The following is a 20897-nucleotide window of genomic DNA, read 5'->3' on the forward strand; positions in this document are numbered from 1 at the left end:
TCAGATGCAACTGACACAAATACTGGTACTATGCTGGATGTGGAAGATGTTTTGCTTGTTAGTACATGAGTCATAACATTATGCACTTCCTTGTTTGCACCTTCATCTGGGGATTTAGAATCCTCAGTTTTCCTTTCTTTAGGTTCATTCCCTCTTTTTGTGTGTAGACAGGTGGGGTGACGCCGGCCACACTTACTACAGGAGTGACGTCCTCTGCATTCTTTGGTTACATGACCCCTTCTCAAACATCCAAAGCAGAGAGGATTTTCCTGAATGAAAACTTTCTTGTCATCACTAGTTTTCGCTGCAAAAGCAGGACACTTAGCTATGCCATGCGATTCTTCTTTGCAAAACAAACATGGGGGTTTAGGTCTAGAAGTGGATACTGAGCTTGGTGGAGACTTTGGTTGAATGGTAGTACTGAGTGCCTTCGCTCTTTTAACGTGCTGCTCTTCTGATGCCCTTTCGTTCATTAGGAATGGTGAGGCAACAGGATTGCAAACTACTTTAGCTTCGTTTTGTATGAACTTTGTAAAGCGAGCGAAGTTGGGGTAGTCTTGGCTTTTGTCTAGCTCCTCGACTACAATGCGGCTCCATCTCTGTACTATCCACTCAGGCAGTTTTCTTAGAAGCTTGTGATTTTCCTCACAATCAATAAGGATATCTAGGCCTTTGACTTGAGGGATAGCCTCTGCACAGCTTTGGAGAAAATCTGCAAACTCCCTAAGTGCTATAGGATCATTGACAACTATTTTAGGCCATTTTGTGAGTTTAGCCCTAAAGGCTCTTTGGATAACGAATAGGCTGCCATACCTTTCCTCTAGAACGCTCCAAATGCCTGCGTATGCCTGCTCACTGTTGCGGAAGAAATATCCCTCTACTGCCTTTCGTGCTTCACCTGCAAGATAGCTCTTTAGATACAACATTTTCTCACACACAGGTAGAGGTTTGTCACCAATTAGTGCCATAAAGGATACCTTCCAATCCATAAACTTTAGGGGGTCACCACTAAAGATGGTGGGCTCATGTACAGGAAGCCTGTTTAGGGTAAGAGAGCTGGCAAGGGCTTGAACTAAGCTAAGTTCTTCTCATTCTGGAGTAGTATTGTGAGGTCTAAATGTCGGTACTCTTTCCTTTTAAAGTCGATCATTAAAGAGCTGATTGATATTTTCCTGTCATTTAGCAATAACTTCACAAATGTCAGTTGTAAGCACTGCACAAGCATCCATTCGCTTAACAATGTCTGGTGTCATGGATTGGCTGCGGCGAATGGGTTCATAATGCTGTTGTACTACAGCGTGCTTGTCTCTTATGTCATGACTAACATTATTTAGTTCTTTAGGTGAGCAGAAAGTTTTCAGCTTTGTTCTGATTTCTTTAGCTGCCTTCTTCCAAGTGTCATAAACTTTGTTAAATGCCTTCTCATTTTTCTTTGCCTCATATTCCTGCATTTCTTTACCTTTTTCAGTTAAATGCCTTTCCCGATTGCTGGTTCTCACTCCTTGTTGCTGTGAGTCGTCGGCTTCTTCAGCAGGGTTCAACATTTTGTTACTGTAATCTGTATGTTGCTCTATGTGATAACGTCTGGACTTACTTTAACTTTTTGGAAACAATGCTCACCTCAGACGTTTACATCACATAAATAAACAGATTAGCACCCACATATTAGACAAAATGTAACTGTAAATCCTGCTGATATACCATAACGTTACTTTCAAGAAGAATAAACCCATACAATTTAAAGATTGTAATTACTTAGTGCAATGCAGTATACTTTTAAGGCTGTAAACCACAAAATATTTAAGGCAAGTAACTCTGAATTAGTGTGCAGACATTTTAACTTTGTTATCAGCAAAGTCCTTAATGGGCATAACACCTGCACCTTTGTAAAGTGACCATCAGAGTTCAAAGTGGAGGTAGGCGACGAAGCAATGATGATGTTGACTGGTGTAGAAATCTCTCACAGCTGACACACGGACCCAGCTCGACAGGCACGGGCTGCACTCATCTGGCATGGTAGCTAGCAAGTAGTCTTCACTCTGTGACCGAGTTTTCACTGTAGCAGTTCCCCGGACCAAGGAAGAAATAGAGAGAGCCTCGATGGGTGCATTAATGTTTACATTGAGATTCATTCAGAATCTAACAGTGCTGAGGTGCGCCAATGCACTGTGAAAACTAAACAAAAACACAAAATACATTTTCTTAGACGCTTATTACAAATATGAACTCAAACAAAGCAGAAAATACAATAAAATATCAACTAAGCAATCAAATACAAGCTGGAAGTGCAGCTTGCTGCTAACTAAGCGACAGAGCCCTCTACTGGAAACTACGCGTAGCTGCTCAGGCTTAGATCAATAAACAAAACTGGACCTTTACAACAGCCAATATCATTAATGTAAATTGCAATACAAAGTTATGGGACGCTTAAACGTAGTTTCAAAAGGATTACATCCGAGGCTTTGATTCATTGTGAGATTATTAAAGTTTTAAATTGTGTAACAGATACATATATAAAATAAAAAATATGAAATGTTGATTTGAAAACCTTTAAAACATTAAATAACACCAGCTACAGTAGTGGCGGTTTGTTGTTCAGGAGAACAGTTTCCAGTATGTTGGCTGATCAATTTTTTGCATTTAAAAATAATCGTTACGCTGATTTAACGCTTTACAAGAAGTATTTTTCATTATTATTTTGTATTCATATTTACATACACTTTATATATTGTTTATTGTGTTGTTGGACTAGAAATCTTTTAAGTCAACAGTGATAAAAATTTAATGGGATTTAGTTGCATTCAATTTGTATGCAAGAAAAATGTTAAAACGTAAGTTACCACAAACTATTTTTTAATTTAGCTGAACAATAAATGTTTATTCAATTCAATTCAATTCAATTTTATTTATATAGCGCCAAATCACAACAAAAGTCACCTCAAGGCGCTTCATAGATACAGAGAAAAACCCAACAATCATATGACCCCCTATGAGCAACATGGGATCATATGATCAGTGGATAACCATTTAGTATTTCTCACTCAGAAAAATCAAGCTATTCTTACTGCTGTGTACTCACAATGAATAAGTTGCTCTAACTCAGCAATCTTAAGTAAGCTGTACTTTTCTTTAAGGCAGTGATTTTGCATAATTTCTTTACATTCTGAGAACTAATTAGATTTTACATTTTAGAACGTGGGTTATTATTGAAATGAATGGCCATGTTGCTGTGCATGTAGATTAGGGAAGCTACGGTACATGCACAACACGGCCACAACTAAAACAAGACAAGCCTGTCGTCGTGTTTAAACATCTGACTGTTAGGTCCACTTGGATTTTTGCATTTTGCAGCCCCAGGGCAAAAACGAAAGCCACGCAGAACACTGAACTGTTTATTCAAACAGGAGAGATAAGATAAGATAAGATAACCTTTATTAGTCCCACACGTGGGAAATTTGTTTTGTCACAGCAGGAAGTGGACAGTGCAAAAGTTATGAGGCAAAAATTAGGATACAATAAGAATAAATACAGTACACAACTGTACAGAATAGAATAAAAATAAAATACTATATACAGTAGAATAAAATAAAATAAATATACAATAAGATAAAAATAGAATACAAATACAAATGCTATATACAACTGAGTAAACGTGGCAGAAAAGATTATTGCACTTAGTGTTATTGCACATTTGTGGATGTGTGTGTTTGATCAGTTGAAGTCTTTGTTGTGGAGTCTGACAGCAGTGGGGAGGAAAGACCTGCGAAATCTCTCCGTCCCACACCGTGGGTGCCGCAGTCTCCCACTGAAGGAGCTGCTCAGTGCTGTCACAGTCTGCTGCATGGGGTGGGAGATGTTGTCCAACAGGGATGACAGCTTAGCCGCCATTCTCCTGTCACTCACCACCTCCACTGGGTCCAGAGGGCATCCTAGAACAGAGCTGGCCCTTCGGATCAGCCTGTTCAGTCTCTTCCTGTCCCGGCAGAGATGAGAGCTTGCAGCGGGCAGAGCAGGCGGTGCTCCGGTAAAAACAGTCGGTGAGAGTTCAGAGCTTTGGGGAGTTTTCTGGGGGCAAACCGTTTAAGTGCAGTGAACTCATTGCTGTGTTTGAGAAAGTTTGTAAAGACGTGGAAAATTGGCAAAGGAAGAATCCTGAATCTGTACATGGATGTGGTTGCGTCTCTTTGTTGCAGCCTTTAAAAGAAATAATAATAACATAATGATTCTGTGTGGGTCTGTGTCTCCTAGCATCCGACAACTGACTCTGCTTTGATCCTGACGCTCTCCCTGTCTGAGCTGACGCAGCAGCTGAAGGAAGGCTCACTTACCCCCGAGGATGTGCTTTACTGTTACATGGAAAAGGTTCAATATCCAGCATGACACAAATCTTTCATAATAGATAAAATACAGCAAAAGTCATTTTTTAAACAAGTAATCATTTAAATTACTCAGACTTATCTTAATGTTGTTTATTTTTGACATTACTCCTACTTATAACTCACTGCTTTTTAGTTCTTTTTACACAGAATTGTGTCTTATTACAGTTTAAGTTTAGACACACTGGATAATAATATTCATATAAGCAACACAGACTGATGTGTCAAGTAATGTTTGTGTTTCCAACAAGAGTTTAATATTTTACAAAGGTGATGGAGATGATGATGTTTCCTTTCAACAGACTCTGGCTGTAAACAAAAAGCTGAACTGCTGCACTGAAGTTTTGCTGGAGAGTTTGGACCAGCTGACAACTGTTGGCTCCAACAAGGATGGTCTCTTGTACGGAGTTCCAGTTAGCATCAAAGAAAATCTTGCATTTAAGGTATTACAAAGGTTATGCAATGCAAATTTTAGTTGCAGTAAAGGCTTTCCAGTCAGTATTTATAAGTATGGTACAGTATTCTTGAGCATCATAGCTCAGGTATTTGATGTAACATTATCATCTTTGTTTTTTCCAACACTAGAATCATGACTGTTCTTGTGGTGTGGTCATTAACCTGGACCAGCCCGCTGAAAAGGACAGTGTGCTTGTTCAAGTCCTGAAGAAACAAGGAGCTATTCCCTTTGTGAGAACCAACTTGCCTCAAGCTCTTTTAAAGTACATCTTTTATCAGTTACTCACATAAAAATCTGCAGCACATTTAAAACTGTGTGCATTAAGTTGCCTTTGTGCCTCAACACCTAAACAGTAAAAAAAAATATCCATCCACCCATCCATCCATCTTCTTCCGCTTATCCGGGGCTGGGATGCGGGGGCAGCAGCCCAAGCAGAGAAGCCCAGACTTCCCTCTCCCCAGCCACCTCCTCCAGCTTATCTGGGGGAACACAGGGGAATTCAGCTTTGTTGGCCTGGGTATTCCCAGGCCAGCTGAGAGATATAATCTCTCCAGCGTGTCCTGGGCCTGCCCCAGGGCCTCCTCCCGGTGGGACATGCCCAGAAAACCTCGCCCAGGAGGCATCCTTGTCAGATCCCCGAACCACCTCAACTTTCTCCTTTCAATGTGGAGGCGAGCGGCTCTACTCTGAGGCCCTCCCGAATGGCCGAACTTCTCACACTATTTCTAAGGGAGAGGCCAGCCACCCTTCAGAGGAAGTCCATTTCCATGGCTTGCATTCGTGATGTCGTTCTTTTGGTCACTACCCACAGCTCGTGACCATAGGTGAGGGTAGGGGCGTTGATCGACTGGCTTCACCAAAACAGACCGGTACAGCGTCCGCAACACTGTAGCCGCTGCACCAATCCATCTGTTGATCTCCCGTTCCCTTCTCCCATCACTCGGGAACAAGACCCCGAGATACTTAAACTCCTCCACTTGGGGCAGGGTCTCGTCCCTGACCCGGAGTGGGCACTCCACCCTTTTCCGGCTGAGGACCATGGCCTCAGATTTGGAGGTGCTGATTCTCATTCCCACCGCTTAACACTCGGCTGTGAACCGTTCCAAAGCGAGCTGGAGGCCATCACCTGATGAAGCCAACAGGACCACATCGTCTGCAAAAAGCAGAGACGAGATCCTGAGACCACCGAATTGAAATTAATGTATTTGTAGTGCAAACAAATGGCAGTTACGCTATAGGCAGTATAATAATGGACGAATGCAGCTAGGACACCAACCATTGCTTTCTGGAGTCCAACCTCAAGGTGAACTTTTCCACCATTGCCAAGTTGGTTGCAAAAAGCTAAACCTGACATGGAGGAGTGGGTCTAAATGTGAAACTGAATTAAGGTCTTAATAATAATGTTATTTATGATCTCTGAATTTCACTTACAGGTTTTCAAAATATTAAGGTATGGCATTTGTGTAGTCTTTGATGCACTCTCGTGTTCTTTAATTTACATCACAAGGATCATGACTGTTCTTGTGGTGTGATCATTAACCTGGACCAGCCCGCTGAAAAGGACAGTGTGCTTGTTCAAGTCCTGAAGAAACAAGGAGCTATTCCCTTTGTGAAAACCAACTTGGCCCAAGCCCTCATGAGGTACATTTTTTAATCAAGAATTCAAATTTAAAACAAATTATAACACAGTTAAAAACTCTGTGTACTCATGGGTGAATGAGGAGAGTTCTTTAAGTCCCCTGATAGAGTAGAAACACACTATATAAGAACCAATACATGTACCATTTGCATCTTCCATGTGTGTATTTTATGTAAAGACTCATAACCTGTCTTTGTTTCTCTGCATCCACCTTTAGCTATGACTGCAGTAATCCTATCTACGGGCAGACTGTGAACCCTCATAACCCCCAGAAGACTCCTGGTGGTTCATCTGGTGGGGAGGGGGCTCTCATTGGGGGAGGGGGCTCCCTGCTTGGTATAGGCACTGATCTAGGTGGCAGTATCCGTCTTCCGTCTTCATTCTGTGGAATCTGTGGTTTCAAGCCAACTGCTCACCGACTGAGGTAGATCCTTTTTAGTCATAGAAAATGATTGTAAATTGATGAGTTAAGGTTTCTTTATTTGTTAACACCTTTGGATAATGAACAGTTTACAGGGTTTTCGTTCAATTTGTCGAGGACAAAAGTCAGGTAAGGAACTAGCACATGAAGTAAATGCAGATTATATATAACCAGTGTCTAATAATATTACACAAATTTTCTGGAACATTTTGTTCAAAACATTTGCTTTATGCTTCTTACTAAACTAGTGTCGTCATCTCCTGGACCCATGGCAAGAGATGTGGACAGCCTGGCTCTGTGCATGCAGGCACTTCTTTGTGACCACATGTTTTCTTTGGACCCCACTGTTCCACCATTACCTTTTAACATGGAGGTGTGTCCTGTACTGTGGGATTCATGTCCTCTGTTGATGATCATCTTTTCTATATATTTTCAGATCATTCATAGATATTAGAAACTAGAAATTAATCAAGTTAATTTTCTTAACACATCTCTCTATGCTAAAAGACGAAGTTCTAAAGGACAAAGTTAATAGTCTTCCTATAACATTTCCAAGTGCTTTTTTTTATGAGAGCAAAGGATTTTCAACATTTTCACCATTTCTAAATATACCGGTTTTCTTTTGAACACATACACTATTTCTGTTTACACACAATCTTTGAACTGTAGCAGAAATACAACAAAATTAACCTGGGCCAATAATATAATAACCCCCGGAAAAGCTGACCTTTTTAAAAGTCATTGCATTTGTAATGTTCAAAGCTCTTCAAGTCAAGTTAAAACTGAGGGCTATTTTCCAATTTACAGTACAAAAACCTCAGGAAGGGTTTGTGCTGTTGAGAAAGTGTCATGTAAAAAAAAAAGCAAATAAATACATAAATAAAGTTTTAGACTTGAGAAAAAGAATTGTTAATCCTTGCAAAGGATGAGATGGTTATACAAAGTTATCACAGCATTTCCAAGTGTCACAATGTGGAGTCAGAAGTATCAAGAAATTCAAAGAGAGCCACAGAGTACAGAACAAGCCTGGCAGAGGTGAAAACTGAAAGATTTCATTGATTCTGGGAAGAAAACTAGTGAGAAATATGTCTAAAGACCTTAGCCAAGACACTAGGGAATGTCTTAACCAAGCCTGGAATTGTAATCTCAAAGAAAACATTCGCTATAACCCTGCATACAGTCAGGTCCATAAATATTGGGACATCGACACAATTCTAACATTTTTGGTAAAATAATGTAACCATCCAAAATAAAATTAAGATGCTTGGAAAAAAACGTGTTAACAATCCCTTGCTCTTCTTAACAGCACTTGGGAATACTTTTAAAAAGCTGAAATTTTCTTTGGTGGGCTAATAATTCTGTCCTCATCTACAGATATACAGAAGCTCCAGACCTCTTAGGATTGGTTATTTGGAAAATGATGGCTACTTGCAACCGTCTCCAAGCATGGTCCGAGGTGTCAGAGAGGTCAAAGCTCTGTTAGAGCAAGCGGGACACACAGTAAGACGTCACCACACACATGTAATCGTTACTGTCCTGAATTGTTATGAACCCCCTGTTATGTTACAGGACAATCAATCAATCAATCAATCAAGGCTTTATTCGCCACGTGCACGTTGCCCTGCTGTGAAATGGGACCCCCCCCCCCCCCCCCCCGATCTTACACACACAACACAGACATCACATGGGGATACAGGTCGGAGATCGGTAGCGTTACAGAAAAACACTGAAATATACACTACAATGGGAAAGTACAAGAGGAAAAAAAGAGACCTCTACTCATGCTGGGCTCCTGCGAGGACAGCATGAGAACAGGAAACAAAAAAAACTCCTCTGCACAAAAAGCACATAAATGTCCACAGCACAACATTATGGAACACGTGACAAGCCACAGGGTTGGGTAGGGGGTGAAGAGTAATCCGAAGCAAACGCAGCAGCCATCCTGCCCTGCGCTATTATTCCAGCGCGGGCCCAGACCCGCCGTGTTCCCAGGAGGGAACAAGCATCGAAGGCGTTTGGAAAGGGAGGGGGGATGAGTGAGTGCATATCAGTGTATGTGTATGTGTGTGCGTGTCCAGAGTTCAGCTGAGACAGTGTCCAAACTGACCCTTTTAAAAGTTAAGCCATCTAAAAAATCAAAAAAATTGTTAAAAGTATTTTTTTTATATAAAACTTCTTCTGCTTGGCTTAAAGAGTGTAATGAACTAATAAAATCTCTCTGCATGTTTATTTTACATAGATATTGTTGGGGTCAATTTGACCCGTCAGTAACTCATACACTGACGGGTCAAATTGTCCCCATAAGTGACCATTGGTCCCCACAAGTATAGTCGCGTGCCAATTTTCTGTCCTCACAAAGATGTCTAAATATGTACACACACACACACACACACACTAATAATCACTGCCTAGTATTTGATATGAGCCATACATCTTTAATGTTCTCTTTTATGCCTTTAGTTGGTTCCTTACTCTCCACTGAAAATCAGCCAAATTGTTCCTGAGCTATTAATAAAGGGTGCATATGCAGATGGTGCTACCACCCTTCTACAAAAACTGTGAGTTGTACCTTTTAATAATTCATCTAATCACTTCTCATGAACTTAAAACATCTAATAAATGTATGATTTTTTTTCAGTGCTAAGTTGCAGGTGCTAGCATGATAAACTAAAATACTGTAGAATACTAAAATCATTACATGTCATTAAGTGTCAACACAGTTATTTTGTGTGTGTAAATAATTCATTTCATTTTAGGAAAGGGGGACTTCTGGACCCTTCTCTGAAGCGGCAGGTTTTTATGCACTCGCTCCCTAAGTGGTTTAAGAAAATCCTTTCCTTCCTACTAAAACCTGTGGTGAGTTTTCTCATTTGGTGACAAACATGTGTAAATTCAAGCACAGGACTGAACATAATCTTGGAACTTTTATCTGATAGAGCCTATGTTGTAAAGTGCCAGAATGTTTAAACTCACAGATTTTCAATGGGATTAAAGCCATGGCTTTGTGCAGGCCAGTCAATAACGTTCACTTGTTTTTTGCAGTCACCTCGTCTGTCTTCCAACATGAGTGCTATTTGTGGAGTTTGGTGAGAAAGTATTGTTGAAATTCATCATCTGTACATGATTCTTTTTTCATATAATACATGTGATGGGCAAAGTCACAAAATAATGCTTTATTTTTTAGATCTGTTTCCGATCTGTGGAAGCAACATGCTGCTGTTGAGGTAACTTTAACTTTCAACTAATGATGCATGGTTGAGTATCACAGTACAATTTCAAAAGAGGTGGGACACTGTGTATAATGTAAATTAAAACAGAATGCAATGATTGGCAAATCTTACCGACCTATATTTATCCACAATAGCACATAGAAAACAAATCTAATATTCAAACTGAAAAAATAATGTATACCATGTTCAGAAAAATGATTCTTCTACTACAAAGCCATGCTGTTGTAATAGCTGCAATATACACTTTAGCATTGACTTGCTCAAATATCTTCAGCCAGAAAATATCATTCTAATGGAAGTTTTATGTTCCTCTAAACCTAAACCTGTACACAACTTTCAGCATTAAAAAGTGTCTTTACAGATATGCAAGCTGCCAATGCCATGGCGCTGAAACAAGCAGGCTTTTGAACTGAGCACTAATAACAAGCCAGATGGTTCCTTTTTCTTTAGTCTGAAGGATGCCGCATCCATGTTTTTCAAAACTAATGTCAAATTTTGATTTGTCTGGCCACAAAACAGTCTTTTACTTTGTGTCAGTCCATTCTAAAGAGGTTTGGCCCAAAGAAGGTGGTGGTGGTGTTTATGGATTATGTTCATATATGAATTCCCGTTTGCATGAGCTTTAGAGCTTTAGGCTGTATTTCAATAGCGACAGCTCATTTGGAAGAATTGAACATGATTTACTGAGATACAGAGTTCAGCTACTGGTTTAGCGATTGACCCATCATAGCAGAATCTTAGAGGTGATAGGAATTAGAAGTAGAGTATGGTAGTGGTGAAGATGAAGCTGGAGGCTTGCATGGAGCTCTGAGTGGACAGGCTAGAAGATGAGTGAACTAGAACAACGCTGTCGACACTGAGTTTGGCAGTGTGGAAAGAAAAAGTTATATAACAAAGATTAGCAGCCAAACATCCAGGACAGCAGGCAGATGAGTGATCTTATAGAGACAACACATAAGATTCATTTGTGGATAGCATGGCGAACTGTGTTTGCAGACAGTGATATCTGGAAATGTTGCTGAGCCAAAGCAATGATTTCCATGACAAAATCATCCCTGTTTTTAATGCACTGCTGCCCAAGGGCCCAAAGTTCACAAACACAAACTTTTGGCCTTGTCCCTTGCACAGAGAGATTTCACCAGAGTCTCTGAATCATTTAATGATAATGTACTGTAGATAATGAGATAGTTAAAAGTCTTTTTGTTTGTCAATTTTACATTGACAAATATTATTTTGAAATTGTTCTGTAATATGTAGATGCAGTTTTCTTTACTTCTGAGAAACTCTGCCTCTCTGAAATACTTTATTTTTCCATCAGAGTCATGATACTGACCTAATTAGCTGCATCAGTTTCATCCAGCTCTTTATTTCTCTTTTTTCACATATCTTTTGGCTTTTGTTGACCCCCTTACACCTTTTTTAGGTCTGTTTTTGTTGTCATCAAAAACAAAATAAGGTAATGTTTTTCACGAAAAAATTAAAAACATTCAAAAAGGTGCAAGTGAAACTTAATATGCTGAATGAGAAATGTAGTTGAGTAATGAAGTGGTTCTAATACCCCACCTCCCGACCCTTTGGCGTGTGTGTATGTGCTTCTGTGCTGAGATTATTTGGGGAAAGCAAACACAGCACGCAGCCCAGATCTTGTCCGAGGTCTTAATGTTTGGTCAGAATGACAAAGCAAACATTCAGATAATGTCAAATTGTAACATGTGGAAGATACAGTGAGAAAAGTATCCCTGTTTGATGAAGTTGACAAAAGTCATGTTGAAATTAATATTCATATCTGACTGAGCTAATGTTAAATCCTGGTCAAGTAAAATAGCATAAACTGAGTTAAACATGAAGGGAAGTATTTTCATGTGTGATTTAATATCCATATAGAAAAGAAGAAAATGTAATAAAGCGATTTTAATGAAGTAACCTCTACCTCATAGATACCTCAGAGATAAAAGTGGGTGAAAAGTCAGAGAGAGAAAGGTTCAAGGTCAACAACACTGAGTGAATTTACGCAGAGGAAGAGGGGACAAGAGAGTGGGGGATGCAAATGTGAAAATTAGTATAGAAGAGGGCCTTCAGGGAACCAATCCAGGGCGAGAATGGCATTTTTTGAAGGAGAAGGTGGCTGAAGCAGTCCACAGAAGCCAAATCGAGGGAGGCTCCAGCCAAGAAATTGGTGTATAGACCCACAGAAACTGGTGCTGGAGCAGAATAACGTCATCACAGTGGCCCGCATGTGGCCTCTATCTGGGGGCCCAAGAGATAGTGACTCAGGAGGCATGGGTCACCCTGCGTAATGTCTGCAGGTGGGAGAAGATATCTGCACATCAGTGGAGAAAATCCCTCATTTGATGGACAAAAAAGCAGAAGAGCAGAAGAGTTCATGTGGAAATTGGGGCAGGTCTATGACACACTGGGCCATGTAGCCAGTAAGTTGAGACAGAGAGCCACTGGCAGACAGCAGCAGATCTGCATTCCCACATGCCAAATTAGGCAAGATCGGAAGGTCACAAACTCTGTAGTTTATGGAGCCCAGTGAAAATGATAAGAACAATAAAAATAAAAAAAGAAGACTGCGTCACAAAAACAATCCAAGCTGGGAGAGAAGCAGGGACCAATGGCCAAGAATACCAGACCCACCACCCAGAGAGAAGAGTGATTATTCTGCAGCCTGAGGGTCACAGAAAAGTAAATATTTGGGAACAAGGGCGTGTGTGTGTGTGTGTGTGTGTGTGTGTGTGCGTGTGTGTGCGTCTGCGTGTGCGTCTGCGTGTGCGTGTGTGCGTGCGTGTGTGTGTGTGTGTGTGTGTGTGTGCGTGTGTGTGTGTGTCTTTGTTGGTGTTATTTGTACCGAGGGGGTATGCAAACATGGCACACAGCCCAGAGCCTGTCTTGGTCAAATTGACTAAGTAAACAAGAGAATGTCAGATGTGTGATTTAAAAAAAAAAACAAAAACACTTATATTGTGTATATTGTTATTGGCATAGTTATAAATAAAAAGTAAGAAAAGCAGTCCTATGTGAATAAGTTGATGAAAATCGCGTTGAAATTAATATTCATATGTCATTGAGCTATTAATAAATCCTAGTGAAGAAAAATAGCATAAACTGTGTACGGAAGTATATTCATATTGTGATTTAATATTCATATGTGATAGAATGTTTGATAAATCATGTTAAAGTGCAACATAGAAAAGTAGAGAATGCAATGAAGTGATGTTAATGAAGTAACCTCTGCTCTAGTTAAAAGTGGGTGAAAAGTAAAGACAGAATCATAAGGTATGTAGGTAAGATGCAGTAGGTATGGATATGAGATACCTATTGTGAACAGAAAATTTACAAGGTGGTAGAAAAAATGACTATGTTGGTGGACAACATATATAGAAAACCATCTAAGGTTTTAAGGTAAACCAGCATTTAAGGAGTGGATGGATACAAAATCAAACCAAAAAGTTCTTTTTATTTATGGGGATTTCAACACAGATGTGATAAGTCCAGAAAAACATTAATAGACTGTATCTTAACTAATGAATCAGAAAACAAAATTGCCTTCTAATTAGTGACATCAGTGATCATTGTGCGTTTTTTCCAGTATATGACAACAATCATAGTAACGACAAACAGGAAAATAAATTAAAATAAAACAGGTGAGAACAGAGGAGTCCATGAATGCATTTAAAAGTGACCTACTTGAGGGGAAATTTGGAGGTAGTGTATAAGGAAAGGGATATTGATAAAGCTTATGAGACATTCTTAGGAAAATTTAAATTATTATATGACAGGCATTGACTAATAAAGCAATACTGCAACAAAGAAAAATATGCAGTTAGCCCATGGATCACAATAGGATTACAAAATGCACGTAAAAAGAAAAATACCATATATACCATAAGAATACCATATGAAATTAAAAAGTATAGAAGCAAAAAGGGGCTGAAAATAAATATAACAAAATGTAAATTAAATAAATTAAATTAAATTTTGAGGTTATGTAAAAACAAAACTTGTGCAAATTTATTAGACATGAAGAAAAACATTAACAGGGATTTGGAAACCATTAAACACCATTATAATAATAATAATAATAATAATAATAATAATAATAATAATAATGGATTGCATTTATATAGCGCTTTTCAAGGCACCCAAAGCACTTTACAATGCCACTATTCATTCACTCTCGCATTCACACACTGGTGGAGGCAGCTACAGTTGTAGCCACAGCTGCCCTGGGGCAGACTGACAGAAGCGAGGCTGCCATATCCCACCATCGGCCCCTCTGGCCAACACCAGTAGGCGGTAGGGTAAAGTGTCTTGCCCAAGGACACAATGACCAGGACAGGGAGGCACTTAAATTACCCTGTGTAATAGGGTATTAATAAGGATACAAATATTAGTGATGTTGGTGAAGTAGTTCATGAATTTAAAAGATTCTTTGTAAGTGTTGGACCAGACTGATAGAAGTTTTGCAGCGAGAGCAGACAAACGTCAATGTTTGTATCACCTGTGGAAGAAAAGAAAATCATGGACATTGTTGGGAAACCACAAAATCAAACTTCTACAGACTTTAATGGCAGTGATACAAAAATTGTTAAATAAACTATTGATGGTATCTCTAAAGCTTTAAGCATAAATGTGCGAATTCTCTCTACAAACTGGTGCATTACCATCACAAAAGTGATACAATTGTACAAAAATGGAAATCACAAATTACATGTACAGACTTTCACAATTCTCCAAAATACTGGAAAAGGTTTTCATTAACAAGCAGGGTTTCGTGAGGCTATGGGCAATTCGTTGATAAACATAAAATATTAATGGACTCAGTATGGTTTCAGATCAAACAAATCAACTATGGCATTACTGGAATTAATTGAAAACATCACTAATAACATAGATACAAAACACAATATAACAAGACAATGCACAGAGTTTTCATTGATCCAAAAAAGCTTTTGATAAAATTAATCGTGAAATATTGAAATATTACTTGATATGTCTTTGATGTACAGGATAAACAATTTTGATCCCAATACGGACCTTTGTAGGACTCTACAAACAATGTCTGCACACTCTAAATGAAAATCCACCAATTTTCCCAATTTTTCCAAATACCTCTAAACCCGCTGAAGCACAGCTCCTTTAACGTCACAATGCTCCATTTTATCTTACTGCATTAGGGCGCATTCAGAGCAGATCTTGAAAATTGTCACACAAGAAATGATTCAGTTAAAAACATGGTTTGATAAAAACTAGTTATTACTAAATTTGAACAGAGCAAGTGTATATAAGAGCTGGGGGGAAGAAATGATGATTACTGTAAATCAATAGATTGCTAAGCACGAGGTAGGGATTAATAAGTATGTACATACTACTCCATTTTGGACGTGATGATCAAGTGATTTCATGTCATATATGTGTGTGTGCACGCCCGTGTGTGTGTGTGTGTGTACATATATATATTCAGCTATCTATGTATATGTGTATGCGTATATATTTGTTTGTTTGTTTTGTATGTCTGAATTATAAAAGGTTATCCCATTATCCCATTCCCATTGCTTCCAACCTCAAGAAGGACTGTGCAGTTCCCCTCAGCCATCGGTTCCATCCAAGCCCTGCACTGCCTGCTGTGTAATACTCATAAGATCAGAGACTAGACTATTTATCTAGAGTTCCTGTTTTGGAGTGCTGGTTCCACAGATCAACATAGGAGGAGACCTCAGAGTAGAACCAGGACATGCAGAAGAGGTTATTTCTCTTGGCTAGCCTTGAAAGGCCTCGTTGTTCCCTCGGATAAACTAGAGGAGGTGGCTGGGGAGAGAGAGGTCTGGGCTTTGCTTCTTAGGCTGCTAACCCTGTGACCCGGCCCTGAATAAGTGGAAGAAAATGGATGGATAGATATTAAAATTTCTCAGTTTAAATATTTCAAAATTTGTAAATCACTGCATTTTGTTTTTGTTTACATTTTACACAGTCTCCCAAATGTTTTGGAATCGCAGTTGTATAAAGGATCAAGAAAATTTCCTGTTTTTTCTTTAGGACTATATTCAAGAGACAATAGCACATTGGAGGAGCTGCAATATCGATGTGCTGTTGTCCCCCATGATAGGGCCAGCCAGCAGGTTATTGCACGCTGACAAAGTTCCAAGTATGGTATACTGAGTATTAAAAAAAAGCATTATTGTCCATCTATCTCTCTCTTTTTTTTTCATTATTGTAATCTCAGGATAAGTTTGTGGATGTATGAAATGCTCCTAGGTGGCAGCATAGTTCCTGGGATTTGGGATCACATAAAAATTATCTCATAAAAAATTAGGATTGCTGCCCTTCTGTAGTGCTAACACGCATGATTAAAAAAGGCAGAGAGTGAAGAAAAACAATATCTCCAGACATTAGTCAATTAGGAAAGTCACCTGTAGATTAGAACATTTGGACAAATAATAATATAAAGGCACTGTTACACTAAATAAATCACTTGTTAATTAAAGAGCAACAGAATTTTGAAGGGCTAAAGAAAAGTGAATCTGTCTTAAAATATTTCATCATAACTAATCTACTTGTATTTTCTGTTATTTCAGCTGTTGTCAGTTGCACGATGCTCTACATTCTCTTAAAATTTCCTGCGGGTGTAGTCACTGTTTCCACAGTGACTGCGAAGGATGAGGAGGAACTCAAGCACTATAAGGGCTGTTATCAGGACAGTTTAGACGAGTCCCTCAAAGAGGTAACACATACCAGTGAGGGGAGACAGATTGAACACATTTACTGTGAGACCAGTTTTTCATGCAGTTTCAAAATTTCTAAACAAATGAATACAACTTTCAACTACACTGACTACACACAGGAAGATTTCAGGTGTGGTGGTGGGTAGGCCCATCTATCCTACATGGAACCAAGAGCTAAACCAGATCAGACGATTGAGACATTTTTTTTCTTGTGGTTCTTTAATTTATTGAATCTCAGTTATACATGAACTTTATTAAATGTTCCACAATTTGTTAGTCAGCTCGAGGCAGAAGACTGCGGTCCAGCTGCTGAGCGTTAAGTGACAGGAGTGTGTTTTTGTGTTCAGGCAGTGACTGGTGGTGAGGGTCTACCTGTGGCGGTTCAGTGTGTTGCTCTGCCGTGGCAGGATGAGCTCTGCCTGCACTTCATGAGTGGAACAAGTGGAACAACTGGTCAAAGAAAGCAAGAAGTAAAGCTGCTTTCTTTCTCAGTCTCACAGGAGAGGCTGCAGACTTCAGAGGAGACATGTTAATTTGAATATATCCTGTAATAATGAGCTAATCAAGTCATAAATGGTGAAATATTCTCTGCACTACAAGCGTAATCTATGCACATTTTGCATTTTGGCTGTTTGCTTAAGGTTAAATTAATGTTAAATTAAAATTAATAATGGATTGGATTTATATAGCACTTTTCAAGGCACCCAAAGCACTTTACAATGCCACTATTCATTCACTCTCGCATTCACACACTGGTGGAGGCAGCTACGGTTGTAGCCACAGCTGCCCTGGGACAGACTGACAGAAGCGAGGCTGCCATATCGCGCATACGGCCCCTCTGGCCAACACCAGTAGGCGGTAGGGTAAAGTGTCTTGCCCAAGGACACAACGACCAGGACAGAGAGCCCGGGGATCGAACCGGCGACCTTACGGTTACAGATGCGGTTCCCAACCCCCTGAGCCACGGTCGCCCGTTTATACATAAATTATACATTTACGTTTTGTTTTGTTCTTATTTTTTTAAGGCAGGTCTTTTGTATTGTCTTTCTATCACCATCATGTAATAAAGCATGAAAAGGCACTTCAAGGTTTAACAAAAACTGGAATCTGTCACGGCTGCAGTGGCAGATGTGTGGTGTGTGAGAGAGGACCCAAACGCTGGCACTGGCTTGGATGTGAGCGAGCTTTATTTAAACGTTGGTGGCACAAACAGAAACACGCCGAGCAAAAACAGAACCTAAAGATAACCTAAACTGGGAATGACTAACAAAACCAACCTGAACTGGCGACTCTGGGAGAAAACACAGGCAAGAAACACTGCGTGTTATACCTGTATAACCATGCACGAGACAAATAAAGAATCTTGAATCTAGAGATGTCTCTGAGACTAGAAAACGCACATTTCTCTGCTGTAAGCTGTCTGTGAAACACATTGAATAAAATGAATTCTATGTATTTTTCTAGAGTCAAGTCAGTTTTATTTGTACAAGTTACAGTCAAGTTAACGTTTAAAGGCTTCACAGGCAACGTTTCAAAAATAAGGTCATTGACATATCAAAACAGACAGAAACGATATGTGTCACGGTTTGGCATGGCAGACCGTGGGGGGTGTAGGGAAGGAGGACCCAGGCGCGGTGCTCTGTGTGCGAACAGTGCGTTTATTTACAGTGTGTGGTACAAAACAACAATAAATCCCCGTGTTTTCCCCAGACTCCCGTGTCGTGTCCTCCTAGTGCTCTCTGCTCCCGTGTCTGCACTCCCGGTGCTCGCTGCTCTTCAGGCCTTCCACGCTCCTCCTGCGGGAAACAATAGCGGCAGCTGTCAGGACACTAAACAATGGCAGGCATGCACTTAACGACACAACCTAAACTGGATGACTAACGTGGAGTCTCAAGCAGTGATCCCGCGTCGGTGGGAGCTCCAAGACTCTCCTGAGTAGCTCCCCCGACGAGGCCTGATCAGCAGCAGGTGTGTGGCTTCGGGTGTGGCCAGTCCGCCAGCAGGGCCACACCCACCAGGCCTGAAGGCGCCTGCAAACCAGTGTTCATACACACCCACACACACACAAGCACGGAGAAAGAGCAGCAGCAACACCAAAAATACATATGTCACCAGTCCATGACTGCCCAGGGATCCTGGGCCGCCCAGACCCAGGACCCTGACAGTACCCCCCCTCTAAGGGTCGGCTCCCGACGACCCAAAACAAAAAACACAAACAAAAATTACAGTACAACCAACCCAGGGCGGGTGGCGGGGGTCCATGACGGAGGGCCAGAACCGAAACAAGCAAAAACCACAAAAGAACAACCCCCCCAAGGTCACAGTCCCAAAGTCCGACCGCGCATCCCGCAGCGGAGCAAAAAAGAAAAACGCCACAAAACAGTCTCAGGCGGCCCATCATTACAACACAAGAGTTCAGGAGGCCTACCTCGGGTCCCGTGACGGCAGTAGGACGCTTCAGGCGGCCGACCTCGAGTCCAGTGGGGGCAGCGTTGCAGCCCCGGCGGGCGGCCATGGGTCCGGCAGCAGCAGCAAAACGGTTCTGGGGGCCTGCCACTGATCCAGTGGCGGCGGAGCCGCAGCTCCGGTGGCTTGCCACGCGTCCAGAGGTGGCGGCGCTGTACCTCCGCCGCCTGCCACAGGTCCGGCAGTAGCGGCGAAACGGTTCCGGCGGCCTGCCCCGGGTCCGGTGGCGGCGAAGCTGCCCCTCCGGCGGCTTCCCCCGGGTCCGGTGGCGGCGGCGCTGCCCCTCCGGCGGCCTACCCCGGGTCCGGTGGCGGCGGCGCTGCTCCTCCGGCGGCTTGCCCCGGGTCCGACGGCAATGATGCTGCTCCTCCGGCGGTCTGCCCCGGGTCCGACGGCAACGGCGCTGCTCCGGTGAGCAACAGCGAGGAGTGGCACATGGCCTATGAAGCGCCGGTCGCTAACGTGGACGCGCTAGACGTGGGCGGCGTGGAGGGCGCGCTAGACGTGGAGGTCCCTCTGACTCGCTGACCTCCAGTTCTGGCTGAGCGAGTCCCTCCAGACCTCCGAGCTCCTCCGGTGGCAGCGCGGGCTCCACAGGCTCGCTGAGCTCCTCCCGCTCGCCGATCTCCAGCTCCGGCTCGCCGAGCTCCCCCGGCTGCGGCGCGGGCTCCTCCGGCTCGCTGAGCTCCTCCTGCTCGCCGATCTCCAGCTCCGGCTCGCCGAGCTCCCCCGGCTGCGGCACAGGCTCCTCCCGCTCGCCGAGCTCCTCTGCTGGCAACGCCGGTCGCTCCGGCTCGTCGAGGTCCTCCAGCAGCGGCGCTGGCTCCTCAGCTGGTGGCTCGCTGAGCTGCTCCGGCTCGCTGAGCTGCAGCGGTGCTGGCTCCTCAGCTGGTGGCTCGCTGAGCTGCAGCGGCGCTGGCTCCACCGGCTCGCTGAGCTCCTCCGGCAGCGGCGCTGGCTCCACCGGCTCGCTGAGCTCCTCCGGCAGCGGCGCTGGCTCCACCGGCTCGCTGAGCTCCTCCGGCAGCGGCGCTGGCTCCACCGGCTCGCTGAGCTCCTCCGGCAGCGGCGCTGGCTCCTTTTTTTTTTTACCTTTTACCTTTTTACTATTTGCCTGTGGCACTTCTCTACTGATAGGTATCATGTTATGTACACATGTAAACAAACACACACACACACACACATGTGTATATACGCCTGTGAGGCATTGGCTGGTGCCACAGCTAATATGTCTTTTAATGTCACACATTGTGCTGAATTCATTTTTACTTTCATTTTCTTTTTCTGTCTTAGCCTTTCAGCTGAAAGTTTTCACACTAAATTCTTCAATAAGTCACAGCGAAGGTAGGAGAGGCCCAAGTGTCATTAAGAGATTTGATTGGGTATTACAGTGTCGGCAATGAAAATGAACGAATGGGCTAGAATGGGCTGCCAGTATGGTACAGTGCGCAGCGGTGCTTCAATTGGCCCCGAGGTGCGTCGGGTAAATTAACTGTCCACCCCTAAATTAAGGCAAGGTACATGCACAACACGCCCACAGCTAAAACAAGATAGCCTGTCGTGTTTAAAAAGCTGTGTGTTAG

General features: G+C 42.1%; 1 pseudogene across 1 annotated transcript; it reads left to right on the forward strand.

The window, feature by feature from the left end:
- The first annotated feature begins 1014 nt into the window (after positions 1–1014).
- LOC146362185 (vitamin D3 hydroxylase-associated protein-like) lies at positions 1015–17637 on the forward strand (annotated as a pseudogene). The gene is made up of 16 exons (XR_014799492.1): positions 1015–1047; positions 3882–4037; positions 4249–4362; positions 4679–4819; positions 4962–5095; positions 6690–6896; positions 6982–7022; positions 7142–7266; positions 8268–8393; positions 9354–9451; positions 9650–9749; positions 9936–9974; positions 10052–10117; positions 16163–16271; positions 16702–16986; positions 17170–17637. The product of XR_014799492.1 is annotated as a vitamin D3 hydroxylase-associated protein-like (transcript).
- Positions 17638–20897: the final 3260 nt, after the last annotated feature.

The sequence above is a fragment of the Perissodus microlepis genome, chromosome 23, assembly GCF_051167445.1.
Source record: "Perissodus microlepis isolate ML-2025 ecotype Zambia chromosome 23, ASM5116744v1, whole genome shotgun sequence".
Taxonomy (NCBI): domain Eukaryota; kingdom Metazoa; phylum Chordata; class Actinopteri; order Cichliformes; family Cichlidae; genus Perissodus; species Perissodus microlepis.